We start from the raw sequence: 20389 nt of genomic DNA on the forward strand, positions 1-20389 counted from the left end.
AGCCAACCATGAATCTATCTCAACTTTTTTTGAATCTATGTAGTCAATATGGGCTGCCTCATGGGAGTAACCTGTTACATAAATTTAAATGCCTGCAAAATTTAATTAAAATAGCACTTTATTTTATTTATTTAATTTTGTTTAAATATTTAAATTTATTTTATTTTATTTTGTTAAGCTTCAAGGAAGGAACTCAAATACTTCTATGTTTGATTTTCATCAATATGTACAACTTCACATATAATCTATATCATATTGCTTGCTGTCTCAAGGGAAGGGAAGGGAAAGAAGAGAGAGAAAGAATATGGAATTCAAAATTTTCAAAAGAGAAGTTAAATATTTTTGTTTACATGTATGTAAGTTAGAAAAAAATAAAAGAAAATTAAATGTTAAAAATGTACACATTCACATAATCCCCAAATCTTAGAGTTGGAAGAGACCATAGTCCCCATATAGTACAACTCAAATTTAACCAAAAATACCTGTTTCAACTTTCTGGACAAATAGTCATTTAGCTTTTGTTTAAATATGTTGAATGGGGGGCACCTACTTCTTCCAAAGGCAGCTTATTTTACTATTAGATAGCTCTAATTATTAGAATGTTTTTCTTTATATAAAACCTAAATCTGAAGTATCCATTCAATTTAACTAGTTCTTCCCTTTAGGAAAGAAATGAAACAAATCTTATCCCTTTACCATATGACAAACATACATGGAGAAAACTGTAATGTCAAAGCCTATATCCAGACTTTTCTTTTTAAACGGCCCTTAATTCTTTCCATATAAATCTTATGGTATGGGCTTCAATTCTATCACCATATTGCTTGCATTCCTTTGGACCTTCTAATTCATCCTTCCTAAAATCTGAACAGAATACAATTCTTGTGATCTGACCAGGGCAGAATCCAGTGGAATTAGCATTTTCTTCAAACTCTATACTAGACCTCCATTAATGCAGCCCAAATTCATTTGAACTTGTTTTTATCTATCATTTCACAATTGATTCATTAATGAGCTTGTAGGCCTCCGAATACCCAGATCACATTTCTTTATTGTGCAAATATATGTTTTTATATAATACATATATATATATGCGTAAATATATGTGTATATCTGTATGTGTTACACAAACACACACACACACACACACACACACACACACACACACACACATAAATTCTACCTATTCATCTATCATCTTATCCAGATACTTTTCTAATCATGTTCATGCTATTAATTTTAATCTAAGAGTAGAACATCATACACACACACACACACACACACACACACACACACACACACACACACACACTTCTTTTAATTGATTTGGTCAATCATTCTAGCCAATCAAGAATGTTTTTTCAGATGCTATGTCATCAAAAGTTAACTACTCCTCCAGCTTGGATTCATGCACATATTTAATGAACCCACCATTACTGCTTTCCTCTGAGTGATTGTTCAGCTTATCTGTATTATTCCATCATTGGCTTTATTGTCTTTATCTTTAGTTTTTTCAGGATGGAGTCAACTTTTCTCCCATTCATTCTCATAGAAAGGTCTCTCTTTGATTATATTTTCATTATCTGAACACCTTTGTTCAGGCTTTGGTATGTTCTTGAGATGTGAAAATTCTACCTTCTGTGTATCTTTGCTGTTCTTGCTAAATGGGGAGGTACCATCGTTTTTATGATTTTTTAAAAAAAATTATTAAAAATTTTTATTTACAAGATATGTGCATGGGTAATTTTTCAGCATTGACAATTGCAAAACCTCTTATTCCAACTTTTCTCCTCTTTCCCTCCACTCCCTCCCCCAGATGGCAGGTAGACCAAAACATGTTAAATATGTTAAAGTATATGTTAGATACTATCATTTTTGAGAGTTCTACTATTTTATTACCCTCACTATTGTATTGGAAGGAAGGAATGGAAAAAGCATTTATTAAATATCCATGATATTCAGAGATTATATTGAGGTTTTCACAATTATTATCTCATTTTGTCTCCACAAGAACTCTGGGAAGTATTTAAAGATAAGGAAACTAAATGATTTGCCTGGAGTCACTTAGGTAGCAAGCATATAGAGCTAGATTTGAACTCAGATTTTCCTGATTTCTGTCCCAGTGTTCTAATTCCTATTACATCTAGACTCCTCCATCTGGTAGACAGAGTTCAGATTCTAGAAAACCTGCTTCTCACACTCCTCAAAATACTGGCTAAGATGAACATACTCTCTGTCATGTCTCTTTCCAAAGGTTCTCTGCATACTTCCTATTTGTAATTTCTTATGGCTCACCAATATTTCATTAAATACATGCACAGCAATTAATTTCTTCATCATAATTTTCCAATTTATGGTCAGCTATTTAATTTCTCTGTCTTTGTTACTGCCAAATGTGAGGCTCTGAATATTTTGGCATGACTGGAGTTTTTCTTTCTGTCATTGAATTTCTTGGGGTATATTCCTTACAATGGGCCAAAGGTATAGATCAGAAATTAAATGTTTACCCTAGAAAGGATTCTTCATTGAGAATAAACAAATCCTTATGACCTCATTCAAGGCATTTCCCAATTTAGAGGATGACCTACACAAAGACTCCTATTTTGCTACAAGATGGCACTGAAAATCCTCCAGTGTCCACATGCACAAATAAATATTAGAATACTTGTCTCATTCACCCTCTTGCCACTTCTTTGAAAACCATAGCTTAGGATATATGAGAAAAATAAAAGAAGGAAAATGTTTAAGTAGAAGCAAGTTTCATATAAAAAAATCAAATTATTAAAAATCTGGAATTGTGCGAAAATTGTTTGGAGGATGATTATTTGCTTCACAACAATGTTTTCCATTAGATTCACTGTGACATTCATAGTGCATTAAAATAAGACATGATTTAACAATTTATACAACTTATATGTATGTGATGTTCCATATACATGCTCCTTCCTGATTTCATCTCTTCAAAGGAATTAGAAAAGGTGAGTTTTCTTATCTCTTCTTTGGGGTCAATCTTGTTCTTTGTAATTTTTTATTATTATTATTTTATGGTTGTTATTATTTACATTGTTATAGCATTGTGTATATAGTGTATATGTTGTTTTCTTGGTTTTGCTTTCCTCCCTCTACTCTGCTTAAGTTTATGTAAGTCATCCCTTCTTTCCTTTTAATCCTCATTTCCTATAGCATAATAATATTCTATTACTTTCATATACCATAAGTTGTTTAGTTATCCCTCCCAATGAAAAATTTATATAACATTTTTAGGTATACACATATGGAACTAAGGAAAGTATCCCTAACCACTTTAGCAGTGTAACCAGAGATATTACTGATATTTCTATTAACTGCTACTATGGATGAAAATAAGGAAAGATGCTTTTACTGGCGTGTTTAATTCCTGGGTAAAGTATTCTCTGCTACTTTCTCTGCAAATTATAATGACAGAAAGTTGTCTACAGCAGAGGTGTTAAATGTGCTGCTCATAAGCCCTATGCTGCCCATGATATTCTGAAATGTGGTCCAAACTTTATCAAATTATAATCGAGAAATATTTAACAAAATTAATAAAAATACAATAAATCATAGCTGATGTTAATGATTTTTTTTCTAAGTTAACATGTGGCCCATAGAAATCTTTTTGTAGGATTTAGTGGTTCCTTTTTTTGAGTTTGATACCACTAGTCTAGAGTTTAAATGATTTGCCATGATGTAACCAATACATGTCAAAGAGAGGAATTGAACCCACTTCTTTTGCTCTCTCCATTCTTCCTGCCATGTTGCCTGACATAATGAAAATAAGTGTGCAAAAATAACCTTTGCTACTTAATAATGTTTATTGATCAAGTGGTTAATCTGGCCCCCTACCCACTGCTAGTGATTAAATCATGATCAAATTACTCAATATTTCTTGATCTCAGTTTCCTCATTTGCAAAATAAAGACACACAATTAAATGAGCATTCCAAGCTCTGCATTTTGATTTTAAGTCTGATCCAGGTTGTATCTTGTTTTTGTTCATCTGCCACAAGTTCAATTTCAATTCAGGTCAAATTCTGAGTGGACTAGGATTTTAAGCTAAATGTATCCCCCTCTGTAGCATCACCAAATGCATTTTTCACCCCATTTAAAAGAACTCGATCCTTTAGCCCTTTTTTGGATTCTTCCAGCCTCGAGGTGCTTTAAAAACGAGTAGGTTTCTCCTATCGATGTGGTTCTCCTTTGTCTGCCTGGTGCTGTTGGAGGGCAAAGGGCATTTGAAAGCATTGGTCTTCACATAATGCTACCACCTTGCTCTTAGCTTCTTCCATTGCCACATGAAAGTCACAGTTAAAAACACACACATCAAAAAATGAAATCCATTGAGAAGGCGAACACTGCCTGCTGAGCTGGCATTGAGAATGGGAGCCTTTGTTTCAGTGGTAACTGCGACTCCTCCATCGAGCTTTCTGTTAACTCTGCTGGGCTTTCTCACTGGCGCTCAATGCTGATCACTTCTATTATTTTTAAAGGGGGGGGGAACCTTACTTTTAATCAGTGAATTGGGGCTTCTGAAGAAAGAAGCTCTATAACAGTTTCTACCTGACAGGTGGAAACTATTGAATCAGAAGGGTCTCCTTTAGCCAGATTTATTTGATGGTATAGGTGGCAAAGTTTAAATTCTGCCTTGCCCCCACATATCAGCTTCTCTACCACCCTGTATTAATTAGAAAATAAAATGAATAGATCCCCAGGCAGCAGTTGGACTAAATGACTTCTAAGGTCTCTTCCTACTCTAAGATTCCATGATTCTAGGAGCGAAGAGCCCCTGTGGGCTGCCTAGTGCTATTGATGCCAAAGACAAGGGAGTCAGGGGGCAGAGGCTGTTTGTTTCTCTTGTTCTATCTCCAGCTTGCCTCCTACTGCCTTTCCCAGTTTCTCCCTGAAGTCTAGAGCTACAGGAAGAATTAACCCCCAAGAAACATGAGTGACTGGTCTTCAGCTGGTAAGCAGCTACTGCAGCTGTAGATCATTTTAGTTGAAATAGGTATTCTGTGTTTGTGTGAAGTTTTATGTGAATCCTTACCACTTCTTAATAACCAAAAATATTTTTATTGATTTTGGCAAAAAAGGAAGGGGACAGATGGGAGCCAACCTGCTAAAGCCTTACCAATGTACTTATTCTCTTGGGACTTGTAGGTAGTAGCCAGAGGCAGTCCTAAGTTAATTGATGGAATACCCAAGTTTGTTATCTCATAGCATCCTTTCTTTAGGGCCAATACCTCCCAACCTCTTCTCCATTTTTGTTCAATAAATGCATGAGTAAATACAGTGTTAGGCATTGTGGATACACAGAGGAAAGTGAGAAAATCCCTGTTCACAAACAGCTTACATTCTATCATGCCTAAGTCTTAGTTTCTCTAAGTTGGGGAATGTGACTAAGGGAATGAAAGGCAAAGCATCACAGGACCCCTAACATTTTAATAAGGATCAGAACCTTAGGTTGAAAGTGTTTCTCTTCTTTGGTAGAAGCTCCTACAGTAGAAGTTAAGCCATCAGTCTGAACCATTCTTTAAAATTTTTAAATTTTTTATTTTTTAATTTAAAATTTAAATTTTTTTTAAATTTTAAAAATTTCCATGCCTCCAATTTTCCAATCTTTCTGTCCTCCTTATTTCCCTCATTTTTTTTTTTGGGGGGGGAGTGTAATATTAGTATTTTCTTTAAATTCACTTCCTCCTATCTTTATCTTGCATCTTTAATATAACAGTGTGGAATTAAGAGCTTGAAAGAGCTTTGTGTTTGGAAGATGAGGTAACTAAAGTCTAGGGGAAGTGATGGTGCCTTGTTCAAGGTCACCCAGTATTTATTGGGTTTGTATACTTTGCCATTTCTCAGCTGTTTAATCCTGGGAAAGTTATCTAACTTCTCTGTCTTAGTTTCTATGATGATTTTAGAAAATCCTTTCCTTTCCTTTCTATTCCCATTGCTACCACTGTTGCCTGAGCTCTCATCTTCTTTCCTGCTCTATTATTAAAGTCTTCCAATTGGCCTCCCTGACTCCAATTCTCTCCTCTCTAATCATGACACTCAAACAATCTTCCTAATGCACTTATCATTCCTCCACTCAAAAGAAAAATCTTTAATGGCTTCCTCATTTCTGGCTCTTATAGCTTCTGTACATCATAGGAACAGGAGAGTTATAGAGATACCTTTTCCTGGATAAATAGGCTCAACCTGTTACTAGTGTGACTCATACATTCTGGGCCATTTGCTTAGCTCTCCCTGGAACATTTAGATAGTTTTCTGGATCTCATGCTTACCTTTTTTTTCTATCGTGCACCTGGGTTAACATGTCTATTGGACTTCTGTAGTAGAGTATTCTGTTAAGCAATCTTGGAATTCTTTAGTTACATCATTATTAAAAGTCTCTGTCAAAGATTACAATTCCTTCTAGCCCTGAAATGGCTTTCAATTGGCAAAACACATTCACATAATACAGCAAAGACACCTTATACTGACTAGTATTTTGTATTGAAACTTTAGTATCCTGTGCCCCTTTGAGGGTAATCAGACATGGGTTATAACTTTGCTGTTAAAGATCAGCAATGGATTCCATTGAAAGCACTACCTGCTAGGTAATATCCTAAAGACAATCTGGAACTTTTCCTCCTCCCATACCTCCCAAAATCTAAGATCTCTTTCTTTTTCTCCTAAAAAAATAAGTTGGGGAGGAAGCTTTTCTCAAGCAAGCAACACTCTCTATTTTAATTTTCCCCTCTCAGCTCCAATATCCTAACCCTAGAACCCCTCAATTCAAAATGATCTCTCCCTCCTTAAATTTCTCCTGTCTCTCATTTTGGTTCTCTCCTATGCATTTATGATATTTTAAATTACAGTTATTTGTATACATGTCATTCCCTCCTCTCCCACCTCACCCCCCAAATGCATGATTTAAAGTTCCTCTAGGGTGGCTTCTAGCACTATACCTGTAATAGGAACTTACTAAATAAGAACCAAGAATTACAAAAATCACACAAAATTTCAGAGGTGGAAGATGTCATGTAGTTTGTCACTTTCCAACAAGTGATTACACAGCTTTTTTCCAGAAGACCTCTAATGAACATCCTTTTCCTTCTCAAGGCAAGCTATTGTATTTGAGAATAATTCTAATTAACAATTAGAATCTTTCCTTACATTTAAAAGCAAATGAGTCTTTGTGCAAAGTCCAACCATTTCATTGCTTTTTATTCTGCTTTCCTCTCTCAAGTGAAATAAGTTATTTCTCCTATCATGTTTGTTGGAATGAAATGATAGGATGATACTGACCTTTTTGCTTCCCTATACAAGAAAACACCCTACTTCCAGGCTCCAGGCCTTTTCATTGCATGCTGAGATATTCTGCTCTCTCAACTTTGTCTTCAGATTTCCTTCCAGATGCATCTCAAACTCTATTTCCTGGTTATTTCTGCCCCCGTTTCAGCAACTAGTGCATTTTGAGATTTTGAGATTACCTTCTATCTTTCCCTTCTCTGTCTTTCTCTCTCTTTCTTTCTTTGTCTGTGTCTCTCTGTCTCTGTCTCTGTCTAGGTTTCTCTCTGTGTGTGTCTCTGTTTCTGTTTTTTTTTTTTTTTTTTTTCCTTTCTCTCACTCTCTCTCCCTCGTTATATATATATGTTTCCCCCCATCAGAACAGGAATCTGAGACAGCTAATGACACAGCAGATAGAGACCTGATCCTGAAGTCAGAGAACCTGAGTCTAAATGTGACCTGTATGACACTAGGTAAGTCACTTAACCCCAATTGTGCCTCACTAAAACAAGCAAAAACAAAGAACTCAGAATAAAAGCTCTCTGAAGACAGAAACTGTTGCCTTTCTTTGTATCATCACGACTTAGTAGTATCTGGTACACAGTAAACCCTTAATGAAAAGCTTATTTCTTGACTGAAATCCCACCCTGGAAAACTGTTAACTATAAGAAGAGATAGCAGATAAGGAATCAAGCAATCATTAGAGGTTGGATCAGGATAACCACAGAGGCCATCCTAAAGCCAATGATATTATTTTTACTCCACCTATCAGTGAGAATGGCTTTTGTGAAGCAATAACTCTGATGTGATAGGGGAAAAAAAAAAAAAAAGCTCTTACCCAGATTCCAAAGTCTATTCTTATTCCCAAGTATTTGAGAAGACAAGATTGGCTTTGTTTTTCAATGGATATTATAGAACATTGGAAAATTTAATACTTTTTTTCTCCCCTTCCAACACCTGGACATGATTTACATTTTCATCTAAAGCTTCTGTTTCCCAGTTCTTCCTTAAGGAGTGAAATTGTCCTGAAGAGCTAAAGTTGGCCTCACGATCTCTAACTGGCTGAGCGTCAGCAAGGCTTCTGTAAGATTTCCACACAATTTTCAACCATCTGTATCTGATTTGGATTTCTTTCCTTATTGATTCAGCACGACTCTTCACCTCCTTAGAGATAGCTCCAACTGACTTCTGATTTCCACTTTCAGGCAGCAGTACTAACAAGATTGAGTAGTTTCTATATATGAAAAAACAACAATAACAACAACAAAAACCCAAACCATACAATGGCAACTAAGTTCACTTGCTATCGTAGAGTACTAAACTGTTTCCATTTATTGTGCTCCATGTCTTTTTTTGACTAGTTTGATGCTCTAAAATAATGAGCTAATTGTGGAAAGCAAGCATTTATTTGATAAGTTTTAGAATCAGAGATTTGGGTAGTAGAGGACATCTTTGCAATCTATACTAATCTAAGAATCCCTTTTATAATTTAGCCTGGAGATGGTCATCAATGCTTGATGATCTCCAGTGGGAGTAGAGAGGATCCACATATTAAGGCAGACCTTTGTACTTTCAGTATCTCTAGTTATTAGGGACATGCTTAATAAATGATGCCAATATGAATAAATGGATTAATTAAGTATAGCTAGGTAGAAATCAGTTGTATGATTCTCATTCCCCACTCATTCTACCCATGATGGTTTCAGTGATGAGGATGCCATCAGTTTCCTCGAGTTGTCATCTCTTGTCTCAAGTATATTTTTGTCACAGGCTCTTAATTATTCCCTCTTCCCCAATCTGGACTAAGGATGTGGCCTATTTCTTTAGGGGTTGGGACTAAAATGAGTCTCCAATGAATCTGAACTCATCTAATACTTGGATTCCAGTGACATCATTCAAGATCTTGTGTTCTGGCTAGTCATTTGCAGAAAGCTGAATGCAACTTTATGTACTATCTGTGAAATGTTGCAAACTTCTTTGTGAATTGACTGTCTTAATCAAATAATAACACAGAGGTTCACAAAGTAGTTGGAAGGGCTTAAGCTATCAGTTTGCAATTTGTAGCTTGTGGATACAGAATCAGGGAAAGAGTATCACCCAGCTCAATAACTTCTGTATGAAAATCTGGTACTTAAAAGATACTTTATAGACTAAGACTGATGCCTCTCTCCATTCACTATAGAGCTCAGTCTGGGAGTGGTAGAAAAGGAAAGGAGCCAGATCCTTATTAATGGTATTTTCTTTAATTATGATAATCTTTTTCTATTAGAGAATTTGTAATTTAATTCAGTCTAAGGGCTGTGGAGACAGTTGATGAGCTGTTTTTTCTCACCTTTTGTGCTGTCCTTTTTAGTCCTATCACTATAGCTGATCGGAGTAGCAATATTGTTATTTGGAGATAAAAATAGAGTATCATACTTACATCCCAAATAGTACAAACCCTGAAACTTGAATTGATTATTTGTTCAGTCATTTTTTAGAGGTATTCAGACACTTTGTGACCCTGTAAGTCATTTCTGTAAGACATAAAACTTAATGTCCCCATTTTTGGGTTTTCTTGGCAGACATACCAGAATGGCTGGCTATTTCCTTCTCTAGCTCATTTTTACAGATGAGGAAACTTAGGCAAATAGGATTAAATGACTTTCCTGGGTTCATACACAATTAGCAAATGTCTAAGGTCAGTTGTGAACACAGGAAGACAAGTCCTCCTGACAACAGGTCTAGCACTCTATCTACTGAGTCACCTAGCTGACCTAAATTGAAACCCTCTTGTAAAGAAATAATTATTCATTCTTACATCTGTCTCAGCTATTCTGTAAAAGAAGAGGTGTTTATTATAAGAATATACATTAAAAATGAAAGATAAGAATTATATTGATTTGTTTCTCTTTCCTACCTCAATGTTTTAAATTTCTTAGACATTAGTCATTAAAAATTAGGTTTCTTAAATTATTTTTAATATCTGAGATACTACCCAAATATCCATGCCTTTCCCCACCTCAAAAAAGCAATGCCCAGGTTCAAGATCATTTAGGTATATATGAACTCAAAAAAATATAACTCACTGAAGTTAGCAGAAGAAAGAAAACTCTGCATACAATAATATTATGTGATGATCAACTGTGATGGATTCAAGGCAATTCCAAGACTTGGGATGGAAAATACTAATCACATCCAGATAGAGAACTATGGAGACTGAATGTGGATTGAAGCATAGTATTTTCATTTTACTTTTCTTTTCTTGTTCATAGGTTTTTTTTTTTGTGTGTGTTTTTTTTTTTTTTTTTGTATTTTATTCTGATTTTTCTAGTTCAACATGGCAAATATGTAAATGTGTTTTTTAAAAAAATCCATAACTATGAACCCCTAGCATTGAGTTCACAAGTCACCCAGAGAGGACACAGTTAATTCAAATAAAGATGTCATAAAATAGTAAAGTCTTTAATAGTAGCAATAGGTGATTTCTCTCATCTAGCTGGGGCAGAGGAACTCACACATTTATATATTGTCAGTGGGAAGAAGGGCCATGGCTAGGGAACATGCAGGTAGAGGTACATAAAGAGAGTATAGATGTCACCAGGGCATAAATATGGAGGTACAAGTCTCAGGAATCTGTCTTTGAAGCACATACATGAAAAGACACATGCACATGTGGCCAGGGGCCTATACATAGGGAAGGTATGGCAAGAATACTGAGTGAATGCACATACACACAGAGGATATGTGTAATGAAGTACACATTTGGATGTACTTCTGCTGAAGGACCGCAGATGGTCTTACCATCACACTATATTTACTGGGTCTGAATCCTGTGGTCTATGTCACATATGTTTTTCATGGGTATTACTCTTTTTTTTTTGACCCATAAATTCCTTGGATATAGTATTCTACTAGTCTGGTAGTCACCAAAAGAAATTGTTTCTTTTTTGCTTATGGTTGTACAGCTTTTCTCTATTCTAAGCTAATGGACTAAAGTGGACTTTGCCACCTATATTTGATGAGAAGCTTAGGTTTCAATCACTTTAATGATGGATGCCTGCTCTTCAATACCTCATCATCAGATTAGAGAAAAACCTCTTCTCTGAACTCTTTTCCATAAGAATATGAATTGATCAGGTTTCAAAGTTTTAGTTATATGAGACTTTTCTCCCTGGGAAGAGGGCCTCAGCCTCTAGGTCATAAGCTCTTTCAGAACATGGAACTATTAGTCAACTAAGTAGTATTCACAATCATGTTGTCTACCTTTAAAATCATTTTTGCCTGTACACCAGGAGTAATATTTCTGTGTCAAGTGTCTATCTGGCTTAGAGTTAGAAAGTTCCCTTTCACCTTCTCAGTTACTAATTGGCAATCTTCAAAGTCATTTTGTAGGGATTGTCTTTCAATAAAACAACAAGGCCAATTTGGGTTTGAAATCCTGCAGTTTTCTTTAACCCTACATGATCCTTTAGAACTTCATACAAATTAAAAGATACGAAAAGCAAAAACAAACATCCAGGTAGTACTGTAGCCAGGTTATGTAGTCCAGATTTCTGCCTTTACTCTTTTTTGTGGCCAGCCACAAGCCTCACAAAATTTGAGTCACTGGGGGATTCTGAAATTAACTACATTTGGTCCTTCAGTTTACCTGGTTTTAGGGAAAATCATCTTTCTCTCTTCCAGGATCATCTGTCACAACATGCTAGTTTGTTTATTGTGTTTCATATTCCATTATCTTATTTTAAAATATATATTATATATAAACATGTCTAGATATTTTCATATTAATTTTTTTGATACTGTGCTTTACTACAGCACTCAGAGTTTATGAGAATAAGATCATCCTGTAACCCCAAATATTTTGTGAAACAATGAGTTTTTAGGTTTTTCAGTATTTAAAGAGCTGATTTTCTGAAGTAAAGTTAATATATATATATATATATATATATATATATATATATATATATATATATATATATAATTGCTCTGTAACTGGCTTCTCAACTCCTCCTCATTTAAATGAATCTTGTGAGTTTATATACAAAGAGAACCTATTTAAAATGTGGAATGTCAGAACCAAATCAAGACTGTTCTTCAAATTAAAAACAAAGCATTCTGTTTTGTTGCACCACATTCCTTATATTCACAGTTACTTCTCAGGTGAAACAAACTCTTTTCCCAAAAGAGTAGGCAGAAAGGAGAGCTCTCACTGAATGAGCATAAATGTCCTCCTCCTTCCAAATCATATTTTATAAAATTGTAAAGGATATTGACACTATAAAGTGCCATAAAGTCTGTGCTATAAATTAGAGAGCTGGGTTACGCTTGTATTCAGAGAAGCAGAGAACATATCTGCAGGCTTGGTCAATGTTTCAGGGTCTGTTCCTGGCTTTGCGTCAACCCCGAGGGAAATCATTTACCTGGAGCAGGCCTGGGTTGCCCCCTTGACTAAAATGGGAATCACATCTCCTGCCACCTTCCCTTAGCGACTCCCTGCTTTGCTGGTGTTCAGAAAATAAATTGGCTAATGTTTAGGGAGCACTTTGAAACCTTATGTAAAATAATCTTATATAAATTCAAGTTATTATCAACTTTATTATTATCATCATTGCTCCAATGTACACGCCATTGGATATTTAGAAATTACATACAGTAATTATGGGAGTACATATAGTAACTCAAGTACTATCGCTATTACCATTGACATTAGTATTTCATAGCAACTCACAGTGCAGTAAATATTGCTCTGGCATTTCCCCCTGATGGTTGCTGAATATTTATTGGGGGCCTGGAATGTGTGAGGCCTGGTAATTAAGAGGAGTTTAAACAATATCTGCTGGGGTTTCCACAATCTCTGGCACCCTCCTACTGGCAATAGGCCAGTGCTGTGAGAACCATGGAATTATAGAGCTAGATGAGGCCTTATAAACCATTCAACATAAACCAACCAACTCATTCAACAGATGAAGATACTGAGACCAGATAGGTTAGGGGCCCTAGGTCATGTAACTAATTAGTTCTATATCTGGGACTAGAATCGCAAGTTTCTAATGACCAGAGTTCCCTGATACAAGAGAGGGAAAATATCTCAAGGGGGTGTTTTCCAAGATGCAAGTTCTGATGGTGTTTCACCACTCTATAAAATAATGAACCTTCTTTCTATATTAGTTTCATGAACTCACAATGCACTAACATTTCTATACTATTATATGATTACAACGTATTTCATATTCATTATCTTGCTTGATTCTTACTACAATCTCATAAGTCAAATACCTATACTTATTTTACAGATGAGGAAACTGACATTGAGAGAGATGGTAAATCTTGTTCATAGTCAAATAAGTGGAAAGTCAGGCTTTGAACTAAGATGCTGAGTTCAGAACCAAGGCTGATTCAGTTTGCCACTGTACCTTCTGTTTTCAATGTAACTACTGCTTCACAGGCTTGGGGTGTGTTTCCTGAGTGTTTTCTATATCAATAATGTTATGATTTATAGTTGTATGAAAAACTGTTGAATATAAGATTCTATGTACCTACATGAATAAAGAGGAACTTCTTTGGATTTCCAGAGACACTATTACTGGCAGAAGGGATATGGGAAGAAAATGATAGAGTGATGAAATGTTAGACTGGATATCTCCTTGGAGCTATATATGGGTAGAGTAGCTGATCTCTAATAATTTATTAGATTCTCTGTACTTGCAATTCTAGAAGCTGCTAAGTGAGGACTCTTCCTGTTGAGACCATTTCCCCTCCTCTCCATGGTTGAGTTGAGATCCTTTTTCTCTCCTACTTGAAAAACTTAATTATTTTTGCGTATTCTTTAATCTATCCAAATATGTCTAAGTCTTCTGATTTTGGTTTATGTCCTGCTTTCATAAAGATGTTTGCCATTTTGTATAACCAATTTTTTTTTTTAAACCAGTGTTTGTATAACTATTTTTTTTAATGAGAAAGGGTCAAGCCACAGAGAATAAGTTTACTGTCATCCTCCCTTAAGAGCTTTCAAAGAAAGCAATTTTTATTCTGACTACCTATCAAATCCCTAGACTACTGATATTTAATGTATGTTAATAGATGCAATTCTATCCTGATATCCCTCTTTGAATTGGGACAATAAAGGAGTTAGCACCAGCCACAGTCCCCTCATACAGGTAGAAATCACAATTTCCCATAGAGACAGGTAGGACATCTATCCATACTACCTGTATATTACATAGCTACCAACCACATTCATATATCTTACATGAATACTTGAAAATACAGTTAAAAGCCATTTGTAAGGTTCTTTAATATACTCTTTCCTTTTATGTGGAGTGACTTCAATACCATTAGTTTGTATGTGGAATGACTTCATGTTATTTTGTGATATATACTAAATATTTTTCATTGTGTCATAGTTATTGCTCTATGACATGGGTGCATCATCCTTATTGATTGACACTAGCATTATAGAGGTTTTTAAGGCATGTACTGCTAACCCTATTATTAAAGAAATAAATCGGCACCACCTTAATCATTTCTGCCTTTTTTCTTTCCTGTGCTTTGCTGAGCAGCTTGACATTTCCTCATTAGGAAAGCAGGTCCCTACCTTCTGTGTCTTTTCCCTGGCTTGTCTGGCAAGTAGTTCTCTCTTGCAAGCTATGAAATCCTTAAGGAGGACTTCCTGGCAAAGGAAAAATCCTCAGTCATCCAACAGTCTCTCACTTTTCTATTTTAAATCTTGGCCACGCACATATGGTTGGGCATGTGTGCCTAAAAATTTCTTCCACATTGACAACGAACTCAAGATAGTTTTTTATTTAATAGACAGTGTTGAGCCTGGGCCTCTCCATGGCATCCTATGAAACTCACCCTAACTGTGTGACAAAAGGAAACTAGCTTTCTCTCTGTTCATTTTACATTTCTTTTATTCTTCTTCCATTGGGCTATCTCAGTTTATTTCCTTTCCTTTTTTTTTTTTTCTGGGCAAAATCCCTAAGAAAACTGGTTGGTATCTTAGTAACAGCTGTTACTAGTTAGGTTTTTTTGGGGGAAAAACAGGGGTGTTAGTCACTATCTATGGCCAAGACAGCAGGGGGCACTTTGCAGCTATCCACAATGATCCTACCTGACCAAATAGTACTCCTGTTTATTATCAATGGGTAGCCCTTATTGAATATAGATAAAGTTAATCTTGGATGCTCCCTCATTTCCAGGATCAACAATCTTCTCTTTCCTCTTGGTGCCCTTATTTCTCATTATGTCCCCAAAAGGCATTCTATGCATTCTGAATCCCATTCCTGTCAGCTAGATGTCAGCATCTCCCTTCTTCTCTCCCAAGTTTATACCCATAAGGTGTGAGCCCATCAACTAAGTTGGCTGACAAACTTTACATGCATTTTAATATAGTATTTTAAACACCTCAAGGCCTTTAAGACTCCAAATATTAAAGCTATGATGGTAGAATATGCTCAAGGTCATAGAGCAAATAATAGTTAACAGCTAGCTGGACATGATGGCAAATTTCTGTAATCTGTTTGCTAGGAAAGCTGTTGCTAGTGGATCACTTGAACTAATAGGACTAATACTCATTAGATGTCTGCATTAAGTCTGGTACCGATATGGTGAGATCTTAGGACCAAAGATGCATTAAATTCTCCAACAGTGATGAATCAGACCAGATTGGGACAAAGAAAGTCTAAACTTCCATGCCCCAGGAAAATTCATCAAACATTTAAGTGGGAGTAAATGAAAATTCTATCATGGCCAGTTATAATTGCATCTGACTACTAATGGCTGGAGTCAGATTGGAGAGGTATCCTGGGTAACCTTACAGATAGGATAATAGAGTACCCTTGTGGTTCATCAGGATTTTAGACCAGTAGAAAACTTCTGCAAAAGGTTAGTGGACTACTGTGGGAAATAGATGTACCTCCACATATTGCCACTCAATAGTGAGATGTAGATTGCCTCAAATTAGTTATGACTATGAATTTCAAAAAAGATTTAAGATTATATGATCTATTATCAATATTATTTAACAATCTGCTTATCTTACATGTTGAAAACCAAATTAGGCAAATGATTTTTGAAATTGAGTTTAGAACCTATCAACTCTGTTTTTCCTTTCTGCTCATAAGGAATAGGAAAGATGCATAGGAATAAGAAGGGCAGGAGCTTAAGAAGACAGCCAGTCCTTCCCCCTTTACCTAGGACAGCTGAATCTCTAACCTATGTTTCTAAACCAATTAAATATTCCTCCCTTTCCCATGCTTTGTGATCTGATTCAAACAGGTCTTCCTCTTGTTCCTTACATTATATCTCCCATCTTTATGATTTACACAAATTTGTTCACTATACCTGAAATGTGTTCTTATTTCATGTTCAAAATGTTAGAAATCTTTATATCCTGCAAAACTTTTCAAGAGATACCTTATACATGGATATTTTCCTGGTCTTTTCAGCTTTCATATTGATGGTGGAGGGCTTCCCCTTGCGAAAATATATTCTACTGATTTATGTAGAATTTTATATGTAATAATTTTTGTGCATTTTGTCTTCCCTGAAAAAAATAACACCTCTTTGAGAGCAGTTTCATTTTAGTCTTTGTATATTCAGCCCAGCATAGTGCCTTGCACATAACGAAGCCTAAAATGTGCTTGTTCATTGATGAGCAGAGTCAATGCCTCTAAGAAACTGTGAACAATTCACTGTTTTCTAAATAGTTGATACTTGCCTGGTTATCTCCTGGTTATCTACTTCAAAGCAAGGGAGATTTGGAAGAAGGAAGGACTAATAACCATGAAAACATTAATGGGGTAGGGGATGGGACTCTGATTTTTTTCACACAGTAATCAGTAATCATTATTGTAAAAGTTGATCTTGAGTCTTCTAGCAGAGTAGTTAGTAGTGGTCTCTGAAGTTACATGCTAAAGAACGAGCAATAATTTTCTCTTCTTGTGGATGCTCTCTAAAATTTCATATTTTTTGGTTGTCTGTTAGATGTGTCTTTTAAAGTTTGTCCTGCACAGGATGATTAAATTTAACTCCATATGACTGCTCTTTGGGAAAACAACCTACCCACTAAAATGAGAATTTAAAAAATATATATTCAGAAGGTAAAAAGGTACATGGCATATGGGTAGACTAGTCACAGCTTTGGTGGGATGTTTTGGTAGCCCATCTTATTTCATACCGCATGGGGAAAAAAAAAACCCAACAAAAAACAGTGCTCCAATAAGCAGGAAGAACAGGTTGTATCTTTATGACTCTAGACAAAGACAGAAGAAAATATTTGCTAAATTGGAATGTCTGTTTTTAACTTACCTTTCTCCCAATGACATGTAAAACCAAGTATCTTATAAAGACTTCTATAGACTCTTAGTATAATTCACAAATCCATTGCGTTCTTTTCTGACAGTAAGATGTAGAGTGTCAGAATACACTAGGATATTTGTATTTTGATACTACAAACTGCCAAGGTATTCTCTTTTCTGTTCTTTCAGCTTTTCTTTCATATTCCTTCATTTTAATTCATGAAATTATGATAGTGAACTGAAATTACTTCTTTCCTCCCTTTCTCTTATGATACTTTCCTTTTCTTTATTCAATTTTTTGCCAAGGTGATGTTTATCTTATATTTCCTCTTTGTTTTTTTTTCTTTTTATTAAGTTCAGTATGAGAAAATATTTCTTTTTGAGCAGGAAATTGGAGTTATAAGGCATGCAATGTTAAGGATTATATATGCTTCTATCTCCTTCAAAATATTGTGTATGTTGTACATAGTAAATGCTCAATAAACATTTCCTTTTAAAATTTATTTTCATTTATTTTGTTATTTTCCAATTACAAATAACATCTTCTGATAATGATTTAAACATTTTTATTTTCAAATTTTGCTTCCAGTTCTTTTGCCCCTTCCCATTCTTGATATTTCAAGAAAATTGATTCCAATTTTACATTTCAGATCATGCAAAACATATTTTCATATTAGCCATGTTGCAAAAGTAAACAACAAAGAAAAAGAAATATTTTTAAAAAGCATTCAAAATTCAGTTTATCTGAAGATGATTAACATTTTTCATAAGACTTTTAGAATTGTCTTAGATCATTGTCTTCTCTTTTTTTGTAAATTAGCATTTTTTCTAATTACATGTAAAGATTTTATCATCCATTTTCATAATATTTTGAGTTTCAAATTTTTCTCCCTCCCTTCTTCAGCTTTCTCTTCATCCCCAAAGTGGTCAGCAATTTGATATGTTATGTGTGTGCGATCATGTTAAACATATTTCCACATCAGGCATGTTCTGAAAGAAGAAAGAACAAAAGGAGAAAACCTCAAAAAAGTGAAAATAATATGCTTTGATCTTTATTGAGACTTCATAGTCTTTTGCATGAAGCAATTTTCTGTCTGGAGTCTTTTGTAATTTTTAGATCATTGTCTTGATCAGAGTAGCTAAGTCACAATTTATCATCTTTATAATATTTCTTACAATATTACTGTGTATGGTGTTCTCTGGGTTCTACTCACTGCACATTGCATGGCTTCATATACATCTTCCCAGGTTTTTCTTAAACCTGTTCATTATTTCTTATAGTAATATAGTATTTCATCACAATTATATATCACAATTTGTTCAAACATTACCCAATTGATGAACGTCCTCTCAATTTTCAATTCATTGTCACCACAAAAATAATATAAATATCATTTTATACTTATAGATCCTTTTCCCTTTTATTTGATCTCTTTGGGATATATGTAGGTCAAAAGGCATGCACAATTTTATAGCCCTTTGGGTATAATCCATAAACATTTCTTGGTTTGTTTTGAAATCATTATGATACACAAGGATGCATGGTTAGGACTTTGAGAATGATGTTGGGACCCCCTGCTGCTATTTCTCTTACTAGCTAAAATCCCAAATCTATGAAGAAGGAATAATGTCTGCCCAAAGGGACAGCTCACAGGCTTTTCCAACATGCTATATTGTTCTTTGTCTGTTTATTTCCACAGAATATGGAGCTGCTCTTAAAGAAAGAAAACAACTGAACAGTCCCAGAAAGACAGAATCTCATTCATTGATTAAGGGGAGATTTGGAATGTGCAATTGAATATCAGGTAAGAAGTATATAATTTAAAGATAGGGAATACAGAAACATGGCTTTGTGTAAGAAAGATGGCATTTCTGAGTCACCAGTAAGATATTCAATTTCCATTGCTTTTATAGTTTCTACCAAGCCACTGAAGCTCTCTTTCCAATATTATGGTTCCAATAGCAGTCATTTGAGAGCACCTTGGCATTGAGCTAAAGGCTATATTATAACCATAAAATAGTTATTCTCTCCTCAAATTTAATTGATTCATATGGAGAATGATTGTATGATCTTGGCTTTATTTATAACATATTTTGCTTAATTCATGTAACCAAACCAGATAGTTAAAAATCAGCCAAAGAGCAGAATCAGTTTAGGAAAATATTCAAACTAGCTCCATAAAGATAAAGTGGGGAAAAAAAGCTAAATTAGAGCATCACTTATTTCTACTTGTGTCCTTTAGGATTTTTTTTTAACATTCCCAAATAAGGGTCAATCTGACTAATTTTTTAATTTATATAACAAATAGTTAACTACTATGGACATAGCAGTTTGCCAGTTGCACATTCCTGAAACTAGTACATGCAAAGCTCTGTGCTAGGTGTTAAGGATTTGGAGACAGAGAAGGAAATAGTCTCTGCTCCCAAGAAATTTATAGTTTTGATCTAAGGTAACAATCTATATACTGATGGATATATGAAGGATAATTGACACAGTCTCTTATGTCAAGGACATTAATTTGAAGGACCCTTCCCACCATGAGCAAACATTTGTCTAGTGTTTATTGCATAAAGAATATGGTGTGAGCTCATTTTAACTTCTCATTGTCCCCATCCCTATCATGGCTAGACTAATTCGACTATCATAATGGGAAGATATGACTGTGAATCCAGTTGCATATAGAGCAGTCTGCTGGATTGTCTAATGGGAATAGAGCTGTAGATGACTACACAAGCCCTTGTCTTTGTTGTATCTATAACTTTCTAAAAAATCCCCTTTGCCTGGTTTTATAATGTCAAACTTTAAAATATTCAGGTTGT

General features: G+C 35.0%; 1 long non-coding RNA gene across 2 annotated transcripts in view; it reads left to right on the forward strand.

Moving 5' to 3' along the window:
- LOC127548106 (uncharacterized) overlaps window positions 1-20389 on the forward strand; it is a 748785-nt gene that overhangs the window by 609006 nt on the left and 119390 nt on the right. For both annotated transcript variants that reach the window (XR_007950318.1, XR_007950319.1), the window contains one exon: window positions 19270-19374. This is a non-coding gene — a long non-coding RNA (uncharacterized LOC127548106). The remainder of the gene's footprint in view (window positions 1-19269; window positions 19375-20389) is intronic.

The sequence above is a fragment of the Antechinus flavipes genome, chromosome 2 (genome assembly GCF_016432865.1).
Source record: "Antechinus flavipes isolate AdamAnt ecotype Samford, QLD, Australia chromosome 2, AdamAnt_v2, whole genome shotgun sequence".
In the NCBI taxonomy this organism is placed as follows: Eukaryota; Metazoa; Chordata; class Mammalia; order Dasyuromorphia; family Dasyuridae; genus Antechinus; species Antechinus flavipes.